This window comes from Magnolia sinica, chromosome 5 (assembly GCF_029962835.1).
Source record: "Magnolia sinica isolate HGM2019 chromosome 5, MsV1, whole genome shotgun sequence".
NCBI lineage: Eukaryota > Viridiplantae > Streptophyta > Magnoliopsida > Magnoliales > Magnoliaceae > Magnolia > Magnolia sinica.
In genome coordinates this window covers 100,038,737-100,059,117 of record NC_080577.1, presented here as the reverse complement: position 1 = coordinate 100,059,117, position 20,381 = coordinate 100,038,737, and the positions used below count along the sequence as shown (strand labels likewise).

At 41.8% G+C, this 20,381-nt stretch overlaps 2 long non-coding RNA genes across 5 annotated transcripts; both read right to left on the bottom strand.

Annotated features, from left to right (window-relative positions):
• Positions 1-14,577: 14,577 nt before the first annotated feature.
• On the bottom strand, positions 14,578-16,403 carry LOC131247404 (uncharacterized). 4 transcript variants are annotated; one of them, XR_009171709.1, is made up of 4 exons: positions 15,556-16,403; positions 15,320-15,409; positions 15,108-15,195; positions 14,578-15,013 (listed from the first exon to the last, which is right to left on the bottom strand). It is a non-coding gene; the product is annotated as an uncharacterized LOC131247404 (long non-coding RNA). The 4 variants fall into 4 exon arrangements; XR_009171711.1 differs by lacking the exon at positions 15,108-15,195; XR_009171708.1 differs by lacking the exon at positions 15,556-16,403 and having other exon boundaries at positions 15,320-15,534.
• A 2,828-nt stretch (positions 16,404-19,231) lies between these two features.
• LOC131247403 (uncharacterized) lies at positions 19,232-19,998 on the bottom strand. Its single transcript, XR_009171707.1, has 3 exons — positions 19,735-19,998; positions 19,569-19,642; positions 19,232-19,465 (listed from the first exon to the last, which is right to left on the bottom strand). It is a non-coding gene; the product is annotated as an uncharacterized LOC131247403 (long non-coding RNA).
• Positions 19,999-20,381: the final 383 nt, after the last annotated feature.

The following is a 20,381-nucleotide window of genomic DNA, read 5'->3' as shown; positions in this document are numbered from 1 at the left end:
GGTCAATCCGGTTCAGGTTGGTCGGAACCCAAGTTGCAACCTTAACAGGGGATGATAAGTATTTAAAGCCACTTTGTATTTTTAATAGTGAAATGCCAGTAGTCCAAAAATCTACACTAAAAGATAAAATCAACGACAACCAATGGCCGAGAACTCAGAATGTCCATTTGGAGGAGCCGATTAGTTGTGGCCCGGCCTCATCCAACACAGTGGGTCCCTCATGACTGTGGGGCCCACCTTGATGCATGTATTGTACATACACACTGTCCAATGGTTATACCAGCTAATTTTAGAGCATGAGCCTAACAATGAAGCAGATCTAAATCTCAGCTGGACCATATCATAGGAAATAGTGGAAATTTAACGCTCACAATTAAAGACTTCCCAAGGCTCAACTTCACGTTTCTGTAAAGTTCATTTGCCATACAATCTATTAATAAGGTCAGGCAAATCATGTTTTTGTAAAGCTCATTTGCCATTGAATTTATTAATAAGGTCAGACAAACTTGGATGAAAGTAAAAAACAAAACACATACCAGCTTGATCCAATCTATTAATAAGGTTAGCCATCCATTTTTCCATATCATTTTAGGATAATTAATGGGTTTTATCATTTTAGGGTAAAAATGAGGCATATCCATAGCTCAAGGGGACCATACCACAAGAAGCAACAGTGATTTTATTTTTATTTTTTCTTTTTTTTTTTTACACACATGTACACCATGTGCACTAACACCACAATGGGTGCTCGAACCCATGACCTAGCGTTGAAACTCTTGTGAGTCTACCACTAAGCCATAAGACCGGTGATAATGACACCCACCATGATGTTTATTTGACATCCAACCGGTTCATAAGGTCATATAGACATGAATAAAGAGAAGACATAAATATCAGCTAAATCCAAAACTTCTGCCTCTCCCAATAAGTTTTGAATAGTACTGGTCATTCAATCCCCAATGTGTAGTTCACTTGGGCATTGGATCTGCCTCATTTTTTTATTTATACTTTAAAATTATCTGAAAAAATAGATAGAGTGGATAAAATCCACATATCATGGTGGACCCATAGAACCCAGTGTCATGACACAATCGGCTGATCTGCAATTAACTGTGATCTATTATCAGTAGGCAGGCAAAAATGCTGATTTTTCGAGTTTATAAATAAGCGTTGTCGTACACTTCAGCTGAACTCAGCAAACATATCAAAGACGTTGATGTGCATCCTAAACATTAGGAAATATTAGATTAAGAGCTCATATGCATTATTGTTAGCCATCCACGCCAATGATCTCATGGACCATGAATTTTTCCTGTGACCTAAGCCTTCGCAGGGATTAGCGTGATGAACGTGTGAATCCACTCCATTCATCAGTTTTGCAAGCTCATGTCAGGGCACGAGGGTAAGAGTGAGGTGGAACCAAAACTCAAGTGGGCCATACCACGGGTAATGATAGGGATGAAACACACATCATTGAAACCTTCAAAGGGGCCACCGAGATGTTTATATGCCATCCAACTCATTCATTCATAAGGTGATTCGTACTCGATTGAACGCAAAACACAAATATTAACAGTCCAAAACTTTAATATGTGCACACCCATGAAGGGTCAAACAGTGTCCATTTCATCCCATTATTTCCTGTGGGGTGGCCCACTTGAGTTTTGAGTGTTCTTGACTTTTTGGCTCAAATCATTATCTAATCCGTGAAAGTGACGGACCGAGACAACGCGACGCAGAGATTAGGATCACATGGCCACAAATGGTCACTTCAGTGCTAAAAAATAAATGGCACCAAATGACATCATAAAATCTATCAAATCTCAACAAAAATGTGATGATTTTTATTTGTGGATGTGCCAATTGATTAACCGTATCACATCAATGTTGAAAATTTCAACAACAACTCTTAGAAAAAGACACGCACTGAAGACCAAATGGGCCTATTTTTTTGGACTTATCTATTCCAAGCAAAGCACCATCGAATACTTACTAAAAAAATCTTTAAAAAATAATAATTCTTTATTTCTTTTCTCGGCACACTAACATGAACCAATACGAAGTCGTCACATGTCGACACATGGGTTTAATGCTAGAAAAAATCATAATTGCACCCAAAGATATTTTTGGTTGAATTTATTTTCGACAATACGCATTCCGTTATTAATGTGATGGCACAGACCCTCACGTATACCTTTTGAGGAGTGAAACACCGTGTGCCACATGGTTACGATTAGCGAGCTAATTAATGAGGTAACATGCTCAAAACGTCTATAAAGACCCACTGAGGGAAAGAATCATATCACGGATCTAACTATGATCCACTTCGTAAAGCCATCTATCACAATCCTTATAAAATTGAAAATCTTTCCAGAGACATTCAGAGGTTTCATAATAATCGTGGAGATTCTGAATATCTAAAGATCAGACCGATATTCAAAAAAATCCATGTGCAACTCGAACCCAAATCAAGAGATGATGGACACCAAGCGAATCAGGTCCTTATCCATACATCAATCGAAAGAGAATGGGAGAACTTGATGGTAGATCCAACCCCACCAGGACCACAATCAGAAGTGAAAGAGAGTTCAGGATCTTGCAGGAGGTGGCTTGATTGGTTCATTCAGATGTATGAATGGCCATGATCAATTTGAGCCAAGATCAATGATAGATGTTCTCCTGATTGGATCCTGCATATAGACGTAGGATCTTGAAACTTCCAATAACAACATCTACATAAAAGCAGATATCTAAAAACCCATGATTCCAGATCTACATGGATCTTCCCATTCGGAATACATGTCGTAAAAACAAAGGATCCCAAATGAAGAAGGAAGCCCTTGGAACATTGTTGTCAATCATGATGGATTGCAGTATGGCATTCACCCTACCTTTGTCCTTCCAGGCTAAGCTCTTTTTTTTTTTTCCAAAATATACACTTCATTGATATGAGAGGGAAATTACATAAGCTCTGATTCAGGATTCCCTAGGAGAAAAGGACCTAGGGAAGCCTATCATATATCTAATCACTAAACAAAAGACAGGCCTGACAAAACCACCACGCTAGCCTTGAGCAAACTCACAAGACTCGCTCACGCTCTCTAATCGCCCCTAGCCCCACCTTGTCCAGAAATAGGAGACCCCGGATCCTGGGCGGAAGATCAACAAAAAGATCAATGGAGGAGGAAATCTGAGTCTTGCTACCTTGGCAGGCCAAGGCATCCGCTAGGGCATTCCCTTCCCTAAAGATATGAGCAAACTCAATTCGACCTCTACACTTCATACTATTGATCTGGCTTAACCAATAGCTCCACTTTCAACCGGGTTGGCTTCGCCCATTCAGCACTTTCACTACCTGCAACAAGTCGGATTCGATTATAACTTGATTGAAGCCTCTAGAAAGACAGATATGCAGACCATCATGCACCGCACGAAGCTCTGCATAGGAGTTGGAACCAATGTCGTAACCCATAGAAAAGGCTAGCGCGGTGGTTTTGTTAACATACGAGTCGACCCTACTTCCTCTGAAGAACTGATCAACCTCATGTTCAGTCAAGAGATACATCGTGGGCGCACCCTCCCCACCCTTGAGTCCACCGGCCTCATCTCTCCTGCACCTGCGGTTCACACTACTTCATGGACTTCGAGGTTCTTCTCCGCCCGCCTTCGTCTTCCTTCCGTGGGCATGGTTGAGGACAGGCTCGGGAACATGGTTATGGGCGTGGTCGGTACTCCTCTCTACATCAGACCTCGGGTGGTCCCCCACATCAAACAGCTGGTGGTCGCCCGCAGTGCCAGATCTGCAACTGGTTCGGCCAATACGCCAACCATTGCTACAACCGCTATGATGAAGCCACCCCGCCTTCCAACCCAATTTCTCTCATGCGCTCGATCGGTAGCAGTAGCTCCTCCGATCCCAACTGGTATGTTGACTCTGGTGCTACACATTACTTGACTACTAATATGGTGAACCAGGCAATTCCGACTGTGTATCATGGCCATGACAAGATTCGTATAGGTAACGGGATAGGTCTGCCTATCCATTCTACTAGTTATTCTATTCTGAGTTCTCCATTTCCTCCTTTGTGTTACATAACCTCTTGTTCGTTCCTAATATCACTAAGAATCTTCTCTCTGTCAGTCGTTTCACTGCTGATAATAAAGTCTTACTTGAATTTCGTCCTGACTTTTGTCTTGTCAAGGATCTCTTCACTCGAAAAACTCTACTGCGAAGACACCTTAAGAATGGTCTGTGTGCCTTCTCTCTGGGGACAAGAGTCTTGTTGTTTCTCCTCAGGCTCTTCTTGGTGAACGTGTCTCTTCCTCGGTGTGGCACGAGTGCCTTGGTCATCCCACCAGTCGCATTGTCTCCAGTCTACTCTCTCAGCATAAGCTGCCCTCTCTTCCTGATCGTGGGGGTCCTTCGGTTTGTGTTGCCTGTCAGCAAGGGAAGAGCCATTATCTACCTTTTTCCCCTTCATTTTCGGTTGCTACTGCTCCACTAGAACTTATTCATTCAGATCTCTAGGGTCCGTCTCATGTACCTTCTATAAGTGGTCATTGCTACTACGTTAGCTTTGTTGATCACTACAGCAAATATGTTTGGCTTTACCCATTAATGAATAAAGGCGAGACTTTTTCAGTTTTTGTCACTTTCAAAAATTATATTGAAAAATTCTTAAGCCATTCAATAAAGGTCCTGTAGACCGATAATGGTGTTGAATTCCTAAAATTTAAATCCTTTCTTTCTTCTCATGGTATTGTTCATTGTGTTTCCTGCCCACACACTAGTGCCCAAAATAGAACCATGGAACGGAAGCTTCGCCATCTCGTTGAGACTGGCTTGACCCTCCTCACTCAGTCCCATGTACCTTTCTCTTATTAGCCATATGCTTTTCAGACTGCATCTTTCCTTATCAACCGAATGCCAACCATAGTCCTCCACAACCTTTCCCCTTTACAAAAATTATTTCAGAAATCACCTGACTACCTCTCCTTAAGAGTGTTTGGCTGTGCTTGCTACCCTCATCTTCACCCCTACAATACACATAAATTTGACTTCCGCTCTGTGCAATGTGTCTTCTTGGGCTATTCCGCATCCCACAAAGGTTACCAGTGCTTACATATCCCCACTGGGCATGTGTACATCTCCCGAGATGTTGTCTTTGATGAATGCACCTTCCCATTCCTCAGCCTCACGCCTAACCTCCCTTCTCCACTGTCCCCTTCCCAGTCACCAATTCCAATTTCCATTGGTCCACTGCCTGTCCCAGACTCCATTCCGTCTGCTACATCGGCGCCCTCTATCGGTCCAATAGATCCCTATGTCTCTCCTCCACCTTCGCACCAGTCCCTCCCTAATACTTCTCTCCCTAGTTCATCCACTACATCTCCTACCCCACCTCCTGATCCCCCTTCCGATACTACTCCCTCTTCGATATCTCCCTCCCCTGTGGTTCCTACTAATCCACCTCTCATTCGAAATCATCCAATGGTCACCAGGACTTAGGATAACATAAGAACACCTAAGGTCTGGCTTGCCACCCGGTACCCACTGTCCACTTGTCTCATGACTGATCTGCACACCTCGCCCGTCGAACCCACCTGTTTCACACAAGCAAACTATGATCCTCGGTGGCGTCAGGCCATGGACACCGAGATAAATGCTCTACTCCAGAATGGTACCTGGTCTCTTATTCCCTATCATCCTGATATGAACCTCGTTGGTTGCAAGTGGGTCTTCAAGTTGAAACACAACCCAGATGGTTCAGTGGATAGGTACAAGGTGTGTCTTGTGGCCAAAGGGTTTCACCACAAACTGGGACTTGACTATGGAGAAACGTTCAGCCCTGTCATCAAACCAACCACCGTCCGAACTATCTGCAGCCTTGCCGTGTCCAAAGGATGGACCTTACACCAACTCGATGTTAATAATGCTTTTCTACAGGGCTTTCTTGCAGAGACCATCTATATGGCACAACCTTCAGGGTTTGTCGACCCGACTCGGCCCAACCATGTCTGCCTAGTTTATCGCAGCATCTATGGCCTCAAACAGGCCCCATGGGCCTGGTTCTCTCGTCTCAGTAGTTACTTGATTCGCATGGGCTTCGTGGGATCTAAGTCCGATACTTCTCTATTTATCCGACGGTCTGGGTCCAATCTCCAACTGGTTCTCATCTATATGGACGACATCATCATCACAGGAGATAACTCCAACTCGGTAGATCATCTTATTAGGGATCTTAGCCTAGAGTTTTCCCTAAAAGACTTGGGCCCACTTCACTATATCTTAGGAGTCGAGTGTTACCGTACTCCGGATGGTATGTTCTTATCTCAGCAAAAGTATATTCGCGATCTCTTACTCAAACTCAAGATGGATGGTGTGAAGCCTGTCAACTCTCCCATGGCCATGTCCTGCAAGCTATCAAAGTTTGGAAGTACTCCCTTGTCCGATCCTTTCCTCTTTTGAAGTACTGTTGGGGCCCTCCAATACCTCAGCTTCACTTGACCAGACAATGCCTTCTCCGTCAATAAGGTCGCCCAGTTCATGCAATCTCCTACAGAGGATCACTGGTGCTCGGTCAAGAGGATTCTCCGTTATCTCAAATCTACTATTACGCATGGTCTCTATTTCTTCACTCAGTCCACATTAGGTCTTACAGCCTATATTGATGCAGACTGGGATGGATCTCTTGATGATAAAAAATCCACTAATGGGTATTTTGTTTTTCTTGGCAAAAATCTTCTCTCCTGGAGTTCAAAGAAACAATCTACGATGACACGATCCAGCACCGAGGCCGAATACCGAGGAGTTGCTAATGTAGTCGCCGAAGTTCTCTGGCTTTATTCTCTCCTTCGTGAGTTAGGACTCACCCTATCCACTCCTACAGTGCTTTGTGATAACCTTGGAGCAACTTACCTATCGGTCAATCCGGTCTGTCACACTCGGTCGAAACATGTTGAGATCGACGTACATTTTGTCCGTGATCATGTGGCCAATGGAGCCTTTAATGTCCGGTTCGTCTCCACTGAAGACCAACTTGCTGACGTACCCACTAAACCATTAAGTTCTGTCTGTTTCTCTCTTCTCAAGTCCAAGCTCTCGGTTCTTTCAGAACCGTTACACTTGCTGAGGGATGGGGGGTATTAGAGAAGACGGCATGCATGGAAAATATCTCATGGATCCACCCCGTAAGGCAACTCATGATCCATGAGATATCCTGGTGTCCTTAGATAATCTTGCTCCAATTGTACACAGCTATAATTAGCCTCACAATATTCAGTTACCATGTATATCTTATAATAGCCCTCCAAATCAGTGGCTGATTGTTCTCCTCTCAAGTTATTAATAAAGACCGTGCACCTCCATGAGATGCATCAGATTACATCTCAATCTATCTAGACGTGTTTTGAGAAATAATTTAAAAGCAAAAACTATCAGTCCAAAAGGTAAACAGTCATATGAAAAAATCACTAGAAAAAAAGATAAAAAAATCCGTGAAACTTGTCTGATTGATCAAAGGAAGGCGAGGAGAAGGAATAATGGCTGACGATGAGCAGAGCCTTGATGTGGTCCCTGGTGAGATGAAGATCCTTTTGGACTCCTATCAAGACATCCACAAGGTCTTTCACTACAAGAAAAATGAACTTTTCCTACAGTCAAAACCATTGGTAAAATACTAAAAAACCACCAGCTAAACTTTTCCCAGCAACCAAGCAAACGCCGAAAAAAGCGCCGTTGGTCAAGAATCTACCAATGGCCAGTAACATTTCCCAGCATTTTTACTGGCTGCCGGCAAAAATTATTCTATACTGGCGGCTAGTATCCTTTTCCAGCATTTATCTAGCTACTGGTAAATGTCTGTAGAAGCACCATAAAAGGCTTGAAAAGCGCTAGAAAAGGCTTGTCTAAGCGCTGGAAAAATATGAGCAGCAGTGGGAAAAGTACAAGAAGCCCAAAAAAGGTCTACCATAACTCCAGGAAAGGTCTGTAGAAACGCCAGAAAAAAGCCTGAAAAGCACAAGCTTTTTTTCCAAAAAGCCAAAATTTCATTCAAAAAAGAAAGGGATATAAAAATGTACTTCGAGCGGGCCTCACGACAAAAAGGGGAAAGGCCTGCCTATCATGAGAAAGAAGAACACCACAAAAACACAATAAGGAACTACCCCTACACCACTCCCCACGAAAACTAAGACAACATATCTCACAAATTGCCCAGACCCACCCGATCAAGGAAAACCAAGCCTCTCGTAATACGAGGGAGGTTTGGAACCGTGAGGAAAAGGGAGTGGGCCTGGCTCTTGCTACCTATGCGGGCTAGGCTATCGGCGACCCCATTTGCTTCTCTTGGGTAGTGGGAGATGGACAAACCCATCTGAGATTTAAGGTGCTGGATCCTGTCCCACCAATAGAAGAGGTTCCAGGGAGGGGAGGAGACCCCATTGAGGCTGTCCACCACTACCTTGGAATTGCTCTCTACTTCCACGTTAAGGAAACCTCTAGACTTACAAAGGGATACGCCCACCCAAATGGCACGGATCTCCGCCCTGGAATTGGACCCGAAGCCAAAGCCTGAGGCGAAGGCAAAAAGAAAAGAACTAGTACTGTCCCTAGCCATGTCCCCACCACCTGACGAGCCTGGATTTCCCCTGGCCGAGCCATCCACATTCAGCTTAACCCAATCAGGCTGAGGCTTCTTCCACTTGAAAACTTGGGCAAATTTGGTGTGCTGGAGGTTTGCTGCTATGCGCAAACTAGAGAGGGCCGCCATTAAGGACCTATTTGGAGCTCTTAGAGTGGGAAGGGAGGGAGTGATGCGGCATATCCAAAGGAGGATATGGGAGATTGTCTTGGTTTGAGAAGTGACAACGCCATCAAATCTGGCCTCATTTCTGGATCTCCAAATCTCCCAAAAAATGAACATGGGCAGCAGGCCCATTAGCGTGAGAGTGTCATCCGACTGTTTAGCTAAGAGCCACCACCTTAAAGCCCTACCTAACGTCATGTCAGTAGTAAAGATTGGGACGTGGAAAATGGACTGGAAGTGGTTCCATACCCCCAAAGCGAGGTTTCCGGTAGAGAAGAGGTGGTCCAAGGACTCAGCATTGGGACGGGGACAACAACATTCACATCTAGAGCCCATGTGGATGCCCTTAGTTTGGACTCTATCATCGACCGAGATGGCCTTATGGATGATCTTCCATGTAAAAAGGTTGTCAAGGGGAAAGAACCCCCTGCGGACGGGAAAGCTGTCAAGCTGATCAGAAGCAAAATTCTCCAGACGACGACCTAGACCAGATCTTCTTGTCGTCAGCTCTGGACGTGTAGATGCCCTCCTCAATGATATGGTCCACAATAGCCCGAGGGAGAAGGAGACTAACCGCGACAGGGTCGCGCCAACCAAGAGGGCTAATAAAGGTAGAAACCTACTACGTCAGCTGCGGGGAAATGTGTGCTGACCATTGGCATAGGGGGCCCAGGCCGCTCCAATCGACATCCCAGTGCCAATCAACCATCTAGAATTTGCCTCTACCAAATGAAAATGCTTGTTGATTTGCTTCCAAACAGGGGAAGCCCAAGCAACAACATTCCCTTCCAAGAGAGTAGGCGGCGGGCTGTTCGACTGATAATCAGGGAGATATTTACTTTTCATGAAGTTAGCCCAGCAGCTATCTTTGCCTCTATATAGAATGGTCCAGGCCATTTTCATCCTGAAAACCTGCATAATCGCCCTCAGTCCTCTAACGCCTAGCCCACCTTCCATTTTCAGACATGAGATCCGTTTCCAGCTGATCCAATGTAGACGTTTCCTGTCCCCTTCCCAGCCCCAGAAAAAGTCTGCAAAAGCGGCTTCAATATCTCCCAACAAAGAGTGAGGAATGTCCGAAGCAGCCAACGTGTGGACTGGAATACTCGAGAGAACATGATTGATAAAGGTGATTTTTCCTGCTTGGTGGCCCGAAGCAAGGTGGTAGCGTTCAAGGAAAGCCTTTATCTGCCGCAGCGTGTTTTGGTCCCCGTTGGCCAGTAATAATGTGTCATCTACGAAGAGAAGGTGGGAAACCATGGGGCAGTTTCTACGAGTTGTGAAAGGCTGGCAACTTCCATTAAGGATCAGATTTTTGTAGCCTCTGCTCAAAATTTCAGCCGCCAAGATGAAGAGGGCTGGAGAGAAAGGATCTCCCTGACAGAGACCCCTCGTCAGGCAGAAGAAGCCGCATGAGTCACTGTTAATCAGGACTGAGAACCATGCGTTCGACCAGCACTTCTCGACCAGCTAAATCCAACCTTCGTCAAAGCCAAAGCGACAAAGGACCGCAATGAGGAAATTCCAATCCAACTTGCCATAGGCTTTTTCTATGTTAACTTTAATGAAAATATTACCCCCTCTAACTCGCTTATTGATGTCACGAAACAGTTCTTGGGCTAGGGCACAGGACTCCGCAATGCTTCTGCCTTAAACAAAGGCTCCCTGTTCCACTGAGATGATATTAGGCAAAATTCTACCAAGCCTGTTGGCAATGATCTTCGAGCAGATTTTGTAGATATAATTGCATAAACTAATGGGACGAAAATCCGCAAAAGAGTTGGGTGACGTGGATTTCGGGATGAGGCAAATCATAGTAGCAATAAAGGCCCGCGGGAATTTCTCGCCTACAAAGAAAGATCTCACCACTGCAAGGATATCTTGGCCCACAATCGACCCACGCTGTTGAGGGTCAAATATTGCATATCAGACCCATTTATTGCATGGATTTACAAGCATGACACCGTTTAATAGCCTAATTTAATTGAATTTGTGATGCAGGGCGTCTTCATGAGCTTGGACTGGGAAAGGACACTAAAAAGCATAGATTTACCGATCTGATGACACTAAAGCATGGGACGGACTCCAGAAGACCAAGAGCGACGAAATTATACACCAGGGGTCCGCAGAAATCGAGGAATCGAAGCTCAAGTGGCCCTGAAAAGTGTCCAAAATGCAAGATCATAGGGTTCCCACCATCTGATCAGTTCGAAACTTCACACGTGGCTTGAGGACCATAAATAAACCGTACACGTAAAATTTCAGCCCTTGGATCACTATGAAAGTGGCCCAACGGACAGATCAGCCCCTTAAATCCTTAAGTGGGGCCCACCTGATATCTGGATATTCTCCAGTTTTGGTCTCAACCGTTTAAATGAGCTGACAAAACGGATAGACGGAGCGGATTTCTCGAAAACATCATAATGGACCCCGCTGGAGTATGAATGTGCATAGTGCACAAGTGCACTAGCCGTGCACCGAAACGAAGAGTCGGTCAAACCAACCCTTGACCGACTTCTTCTTCCAAAAATCAAAACGCAACAGCGTCTTGACGTCGGTCGCCGGTTCTTGGTTGTGGGCCCCACCCATCACTTATATATTAGATCTGGACCGTCCATGGTGTCCGAATGTGAGCTTTAACCCATGCCAAGGTTTCCTTTTCGTCCCATGTGCACACAAACACGTCTTCAACCGACCAATGCAGGACGGACGGTGGAGTGAAATATCTCGTGGGCTTCATCAGCGGCGGATTAAAACCAGCCATTTCCAATTGGTATTTTGAGGAGATTGCAATGAACGTGGTGGATTTCCAAGTTGACACTGATTATGGGCCCACCAGCTTTCACAGCGTTGACGTGAAAGCTCTGTTTCGCAACAGAGCTTGCGGACGGAATTTGTGGGCCACTATGGTCCATGTTCCAGATAATCGGGATCGTCCATCAAGGGTAAAAGGGCCCTATAAACATGGCCTAGGTGTCGGAATCGCGGAATGAAGAGCAGGTGGCTATTGATATTCCAAAACGCAGGATGGACGGCGGAATAAAAGATCCTGTGGGCCACATCAAAAGAAGGTCAAAAATACACCTTCCCAACTGAAATTTCGAGAGAAATTCAATGGACGGATCGGATCTCTCCTATAACATCAATCGTGGGCCCCACTGACGCCGGAAATCCAAAATTTCGCACTTCTTACGCAATACGCGCATCCGGACGCTGTCCGGTTTTGGCGATCGTTTTGTGCACGAGATCACGGTCGGATCTCTGATCCAGACCGTCCACACGTTGCATCAGGTGGCCAAGACCATGGCCATGCAGTCAGAACCAAAGATGGGACGTCCACTGTCCAGAAATTCAAGCCAAACGCAAGCTGATTTGCGTTGTTCTTCTGCATGCGCACGGTGATGCGTAAAGACTCTCCACCGACTCCAGCCACCGGTGGCAACACTTATAAAAGGGAGAACAAGAAGAGAGAGGGGGTATTCAATTCCAAGGGGGTCGTGAGCAGCCATGGAGGCGTGGAACAGGCCGACATCAAGAGTTTTTCTTCCTTTTCTATTTTTTTTTTTGTTTATTTCTTTCCTTTAGAGAGTCTTTTAGCCCCACCATGTCTATGATGGGCTAAACCTCTTAGCTAGGGCTAAGAGGTGAAGCTTGTAGCGTGATGGGAGACTCTTAGCTTATGCCTTTTGTTTAGATTGTTGATTTTAGTTTAATTAAGGAAATGGTTTTAGTTTTTAATGGTCTATTGTGACTAAAATTACAATGGGTCTGTGATAGCTTTAAGCATGTTCCTTGCCCTATATGTTTATGACGTCAGGAAGCCCTGTTGTTCACCATCGTCTCCTGGGCATGGTCGGATGGCGGAATCCTTCCTGATCTTCATACATTGTTGATTGGTTGGTAATTAGTTTAATTCTATTGTTTACTTTGTCTCCTGGGCATGGTTTGGTGATGGAATCCACTCTAATTCATATACCTTTCATCTCTTGAAAACCAGATCAAGTAAGTTCAGTTTGATTTCCATGATTCCTGATGCAGGCAAAAGATCTCCCTGATCCCTAGAAGTGGATCCTCTGAATCCCTAGTTTCCTTCCTCTGAATTACTTAAGTTTTAGATAATTATTCCAAAATTATTTCTTAAATTCTATTTGGTTTAGATCACATCTTAGTCTAGTTCTAGTTCTACTTGGTTTTAGATAACGCACAGGTATCAGTTCCTGTGGATTCGACCTCGGCCTTACCGAGTTTATTACTACATCACAACCCTATACTTGGGGAGTGAACAGCCCTGAAAGAAAGCACCAATAAAACCGTTAGGTCCGAGGGCCTCGTCTTTAGGTATGCTCATCACCACGGTGAGGGTTTCATCTAGGGAGGGTTCCTCCTTAAGCATGGTATTATCATCCAAAGAGATAGCAGGATGGATGATGTCAAGGAAATCATCAGGCGGGGCGCAGGGCTGGGCTTTCAAGAGGGCTGAGAAGAAATATATGGCTCCTTTCTTGATTGAGTCATGGTTGACCACTAAGGAATCATCCGCTAACTTAATTGCACTGATACACGATTACTGACATTGAAGCACCAATACAAGCCTAACGAAGCACTGACAAAAAGGTTTCTAAGAAGCCATGTAAGAGGAACCTGTATTTTTTAAAGAATGTTGTACAAAACAATTAAAAATGAACATTAAACAAAAATTATATTGCATTAATATAAAATAATATATAATATTTACAACAATAAGTTCAAAATAGTTCGAATACATAAATTTAAAAAAAAAATGCTATCTTTGCCTACACTATGCAAAACAAAATAACAAAAAGAAATTAATTACATCCCAAATAACAAAAAAAAAAAACCTATATATAAATATCAAAATTTACTAATGAAGATTATCAATCATTTTTTCCAAAAGTAACATCTAAGTGCTCTTAGCTTCACATTTCTCCTCGTAGAGTTCCATGAAAAAACCTAATTCCAAAATTATAGTATGAAAAAACGTGCTTCAACTAAACTACAATAATCTATAACAAAAAATAATAATAATAATAATAAATAAATAAAGCCTCTTATATATGGCATGAACATTTGAAAAGAGTTATCAATCAAGATATCTAGTGAATTTAGATTCTTGAATTAAACAGAAAACACACCTCCAGAAAAATTAGTGTGCAAAATCTTGAAAAGTAGCAGGGGAATGTTGTTTATACCTGCCTGGCTTCTAGTTTTTCTCCCATTTGCATAAATTTGGCGATGGACAATCCAGTCAGCATCTAGATCATTCCAAGCAAGATGGCCACATAGGGTGTCCCCTATACACTTTCAATCATAGTCCACCTGAAACACGGATAGGATTAATGCAGTGGCACTACAAGAAAAATAGTAATTACCGGCGGTCATAATCACCCCTAAAAGTCCAAAAACCGCCGGTATAATAATTACCGGCGGTCGGGCGGCTGCCGCATAAGGGGGCGTTGCTGTAATATTTAGTGGCGTTCACCTCGGCGTTTTTGGCGGCCGCCGCTAAAGTTAACCTTTAGCGGCGCTTATTATCATTTACTGGCGACTCTGCTGACTGCCGCTAAAAACTAGAAAAACGCCGGTAGAAATAGTATGAAGTGCCGCAAAAACTTTACGAAACGCCGCTAAAGGCTGTAACAATGCTAATTCGAGATTTAAAACACCAGTAAAATCTGTTTATTACGCCGATAGTCCTTTACAATATAAAAGAAAAAATAATAGAAACAATTAAAATTTTTGCTAGGCTAAATCTTCTAAATCAAAAGACCTTTACAAGCTTAAATTAGCATTCAAACACAACCTATAAATCATTTACAACCAGCCTCATTAACAGTGGGGCCTAAGAATGAAAGCTTACATAATGGACAGAAAATTTACAGATTGAGACACAAGGAAAAGCAGAAGAAAAAAAAATCAACGGACTTCAGTGACGCCCGAGGCGAGACTTCTCAAATGCACCCCAAGAACAAGGGAACTCATGCCATATAGAGGACCTTTGTCAGCACCACCCTGCCATGCATAGAGGTCAGGTAATAAAACAGTATGTACACTCATAATCTAAGTTACACTATCTAAAATTAAATTTTCAGTCATAAATATTTCCTGCAAAAACAACCATACCGAATGAAGTCCATATCCATCCCCATATGAAGCAGCAAAGCCCCCCTCTATTACCAATGCTCCACCTTCAGTTACCAATGCAAAGACAAAAGTTTACAAAACAAAATAAAATAACCAAAAAAACAAATTTGATATAAAATAAAAGGAACCAATAAATACCTGTAACTAGCAAATGGAGGAGAATAGCTATGGAATTTTTTTTTATAAATATGTGGACAGATTTTTCTTCCCCTTTTCAAGGATAAAACTGCATCATAAGCATCATAGCATGCAACTCAATATGAGCCTTTTTACAGAAGCATTAACTAGCATGCAACTCAATATGGATGGACCAGAATTTAGCACAAAGAAAGCCATATAGTGGCTTGTACCTGATGAGCAGCTTTGATCATGCATCCATGTAAGCATCGTGGACCCCTGAGCCTACACTCTATATAGTTACTTCCACTTTGAATAAGCATCTTACAACCAAAGATAAATACATAATACAAGTCAAACATTATGGAAACCCTTCATTATATTGAAGCAATGAAGATTGGAAAGAAAAATAATAATAATAATAATAATAAGCCAAGGGTGTGGGGCCCTTGCTTTGGGTGATCCTTACATGGAGTGGACTTGCCTGATTTTTGGACCGTGGCATCAAGAAGTGGGGAACCACTTGATGGAAAGCTTGGATATTACACACCTTCTATCCAGGCCTATGTTAGATTGTAAGAGAGCTGGGTTGCACAAGCTCCAGGCTTTCTGACCTCAATGCATTTGTGTAAGCATTCGATATAAGGATAATTAGTGGTTGAGGCCCATTTCTTGGCTCAAGCAATTATGGACAAGCCAAGCACACATGATTGTATATTTTGATGATCTGAAACATCCCTCTGATGGATCCTTATGTATCTGGATAGACTAAAAATTACTTTGGCAATTGCATTTTTATCATCGGAATGGCATCCCTCAAACAGGGCTAAAAGCAAAAATGGTTAAAGTTCATCAAATCTGTAAGGTGTAAAAACACATAATGATGAAAGAAAAGTTTAAATGGTCAGACCAGCTCTACTTTTATCCAAAGGGGCACCAATGGTATGGTCTTCAACCATACATCCATGTGTGCCCATTCATCGATAGAAAAAGATGGTCCCACAAGTGAGATCCACACAAAACGTTCTTTATTGAGGTAATTCATCCAACAGTTGGTATGCATGATGTACAACATGTATTATACATTGTTCTGTCTAAAGGATTACAGAGTACTATTTCGATTTTTAGTTTGTACAAGTGAGCTCATTGGTCAGTGACCGAAAATGTCACTAGCAAGATTTGGTATAACAGACAAATTACCAGCAAACAAAAAGGACAAAAAGGACAAAAGAAATTTGGACCATGCACGTGTGCCAACTCTACACATGTGAATGACCATGGATGCAGGTCCAAGAGTAGCATTCCTTCAGATAAAGTTGTCTAACACCCCTAGTGAAGTTCTCCCAAGTAAAAAACCTACTACAAGCACATGCATACACTCATAAAGGTAAATGATTTATAGAACTTCACCTGATCCACATCAAGAGATTTGTCAAAACCCCGTACAAATAAATAAATCATTGCCTTGTATCTGTTCTTACGCTAATGCTTCTAGGTCCCTATAAGTAGACAATGGCTAAAGGACTAGCTGGACTTAAACTTCACTGATGATTCATTGTTTCCTCCTGCTTCCCTGTCAGTTTCAGCCTGCATTTTCAAAACAATAAGTTTATGATGCATCTAATATCCAGTATACTTCTAACCAGTTGGAGTATCCAGCTTTGTGTGATGCCTAGAACTAAAAAGAAACAGGGAAAAAGAGAGAAAAAGAAAGAGAAGGAAAAGAAAAGATTCACACAACCTGATGCATTGGAACCTTGTAATTCAATTCATCTGGAGCTACTTCAAACTTCTAATGTCTCACTCAATTTCAACATAAGGAGCATTCAACAAAGTTTTCAACACATCGAGAGAATTTGGTGAATTTCAAATAATGGAGGTGGGTTGGCAACATTATAACACTAATGGGTGCCTTTGTATTTTGAAATGACCAAGTGACCACATGTAAAAAGAAAAGAAACAGAAGAGATTAAATTAAAGACATGCAAATGCAAAATTCAAATCACAAATCATAATCTTATAAAACTAAGATTAAATTAAAGAGATTAGATGAGTTTAGATGTGCCCTCTATAATTAAACTAAGATAAAAAATAAATTGTTTAGATATGTCTAAGTCAATCCAAAAGTTTGAAACCACAGATCCCTACTACCCCCACTTACAAAAGATGTTTATAGTTCCTATAGCTTGCTGTTTTTTCTCTCTTGCCCTGTAGGCTTTGTTTCTATTTGTTTCTTTCAATAAAATTTTCATCTTTCAAAAAAAAGTGTAGAACAATTTCTTGCCATTACTTTTTTTTTGTTGACATTACTATTGAAAACCTAATCTTTAAAAATTGGATTCTGGTTTGATCTAACTTGGAAAATTTCTCAGCATTTCATGGTTTGCTTTTGTTTCCTTCATTGCCAGGGCTGTCAATGGACAGGATGGCCTAATGGCTTCTATCCTATCTTGCTATGGGCTGGGCACAGCTCTCATTTTGAACCTGTAGAACAGAGCATGGCCAGGTTACCAGGCCCAAAAAATGGGCCAGTCTTGTGCCTGGATTTTACAAAGTTTTTCTTTCTTTCAATTGACACTGTCCTTAGCTTGAACGCTTGCTTCCTTATATTTGTCATAGGCCAGCCCCAATACTGAGTTTTTGGAACTATGGGGTGTGCATCTGATAGTTGGCTTGGGGGTCAATATTGGGTGGAATCGTGCTTGCATGTGAGTGGTGTCAATGTTAGCCTTGGTCGTGGCAAGTTCAGTAAAAGAGAGGGTTGATGTCCAGTGGACAGCCAACTGTAGAACTTTTGCCAATATATCATTTGAAACCCAACCTCGAATTGGAGAAAATTGAGATGATGATGATGACAGGAGACAAATTGCAGATACAGATGTGCACAGTCCCAGCACAGATCCTACAGATATGGATGTGGCCATTGCTGTAAATGTGAGGATGTAGAGTAGCAGGATGCAGAAATATAACCTTTCCAAGAAGGTTAGCCCCAAGCACCGGCAATGCCCGATTTTGTTGTAGTGTACACCATCCGTTTTTTTTTTTTTTGTACATGTGGCCTACCTGATAGTCAAACAAACTGATTTTTTTGTTAATGGAAGATTTTTCAGGTGTGAGGCATCCATGTCATGAAACTTGTATTTTGGTGATGATGACCAAATCTCTTTCATAAAAGTGAAGAATGTTGAGAATATTATTTTAATGAAGAAATGGAAAAAAAAAAAAAAAAAGTGATGCTTTTTTAGTTTTGTATCCATACATCTAAAAAAAAAATCTAATGACCCTCTTACTAGCTTGGATCCATTTACACGACAAAAACATTTTATGGACCCCATGGGGCCCATCCACATGGAGTGTCATGTTATTAGCTCAAATGCACTATACAATTTCTTGAAACAAGCATTGAATACAATTTCTCTTGTAACTGATTATCATTAGAAATAAAGGATTTGAGAGGATCATATTACATAACTCCTCTCCTCATTCCTTCTTTTTGTTCTAAAATAATGAAATGAACAAAGAGCTCAAGAAATGACATTATTGCATTAAAATGATAGAACAAAGAACTCGAGGGATGGCTTCCTTGTACCATGAGTTTGCATAAACTAAAACATATAAAATTTGAAAATTTGTAATCATGATTTGTCAAGCAATTTCAACACCATGATAGATCCGAAAGAAATTTAACTCACCTAGACTCTTCCGTTTAAATAAAACATATCTTATTGATCTTTATTTCAAATCGCCTTTTGACTTATCCGAATCAGAATCACCTGCATTGTAACCTAACTGAAAACAATGATTTGAGTCCAAAAACAAACCGTTGTTAAAACAATGCCAAAAGGTAAAAGGGCTCACCTAAGTTCTTTTCACAGACCTTCCAAAATGATGATATACTCTTTGAAGCTTTGGTAATCCAAGCGTCTACCTAAATCAACCAAAAAATTAATAAAATAAAATAAAACCTTACTAATAAAAACACCAATAAAGATACAAAAGAAACTCATTTTACCATAAAGGTAAAAAGTTCCTTGCTCAAAACCCGATTCTTATAGCGTCGGTGGTAAATGTTGGCCACCTACAAAAATGTGTTGGCAATGCTACCTTTTGTTGTAGTGTTGTCCATTGATTTTGGTTGTGGGGCCTACTCAAAGAGTGGACTAGCTCAATTTTATTTCCAAGTGATCGTCATGGTGAAGCCCACCTTGTGCATTGGTCCAGTTTCCTACAACATGTATCATGTTTGGGAGAAAGACAAACCTCATAGAACCACTTGATTTGATGGCCTGCTCTGCTTCCAGCCTGTAGGGACTGGAACTATTAAAGTGCCATGCACAACTAAAACTTGCAATGGCCAGTCCATTGTAACTCTGTCCAAACTAATTCCCAACAAAAAAGGATTGCTAACAAAATGGATAAATAGACATTCTCTAGCCCATGCCACATCCAAAGTAGTAAAGCCATTCATAACAAATATCTTACACTAATAACGAATAATGTGAATCACCTCCTTGGTTGTGAAAGTTGAAGAGTGTTTGTAGAAACAATCGAGAGATCTGTAGAAACAAAATGCTTCTCATGAGAATATTGAATAAAATTGACATAAAATCCACGCCTATTACAAAAACCAATCATTGAGAATAAATACTCTGAGATTGAATCCAGGTTTGAATTCATGTCTTTCAGCCCTTGTCCATACGGGCTCCATGAATCGTGCTTTCCCTGAGGAATAAAGAAACCAATAGAGGCACTCAACATAGATTCACCAAAAAACTGAGCTACGAAAAGAAAAATCCAGATGTAAGCTCTAAAAGACCCCCTTTCTTAGATGAAACAAGGCTGTGGTTGAATATCTGTTGCAATCAACAACTCTGAGCAATGTTGTTGTGTCCTGTACGTTGTAATCAGCCAGTTTTCCAACATGGCCAGGAATTGACTAATACATGTGTTCTCTCCAAGAAGTAAGAGCTCCCCATTTGACCAATACATTTAAGTTCATGAGCTACTCTCAAAATATAGGCTTTGGGCCAAAATGGGAACTAAGCTTTAAGTTCTTTAGTGCTTGCCATCCTTAGACAAATGCCCAAATAGACATTAGGTCAGTTGAGATCATGAGCTACTTCTATGATAAATGTCCAAACAGAGGTAGTTCAAGGTACCTTAGAATACACATGAGTTTGATAGAGCATTACTGGATTAGAGGTAGAAAATTATATTGTACATACTTCAGTAAAGCCACTATCTGGTTATGATCTTGTGATAGGATAACATCCAAGGGCTATATGAGAAGGTAAC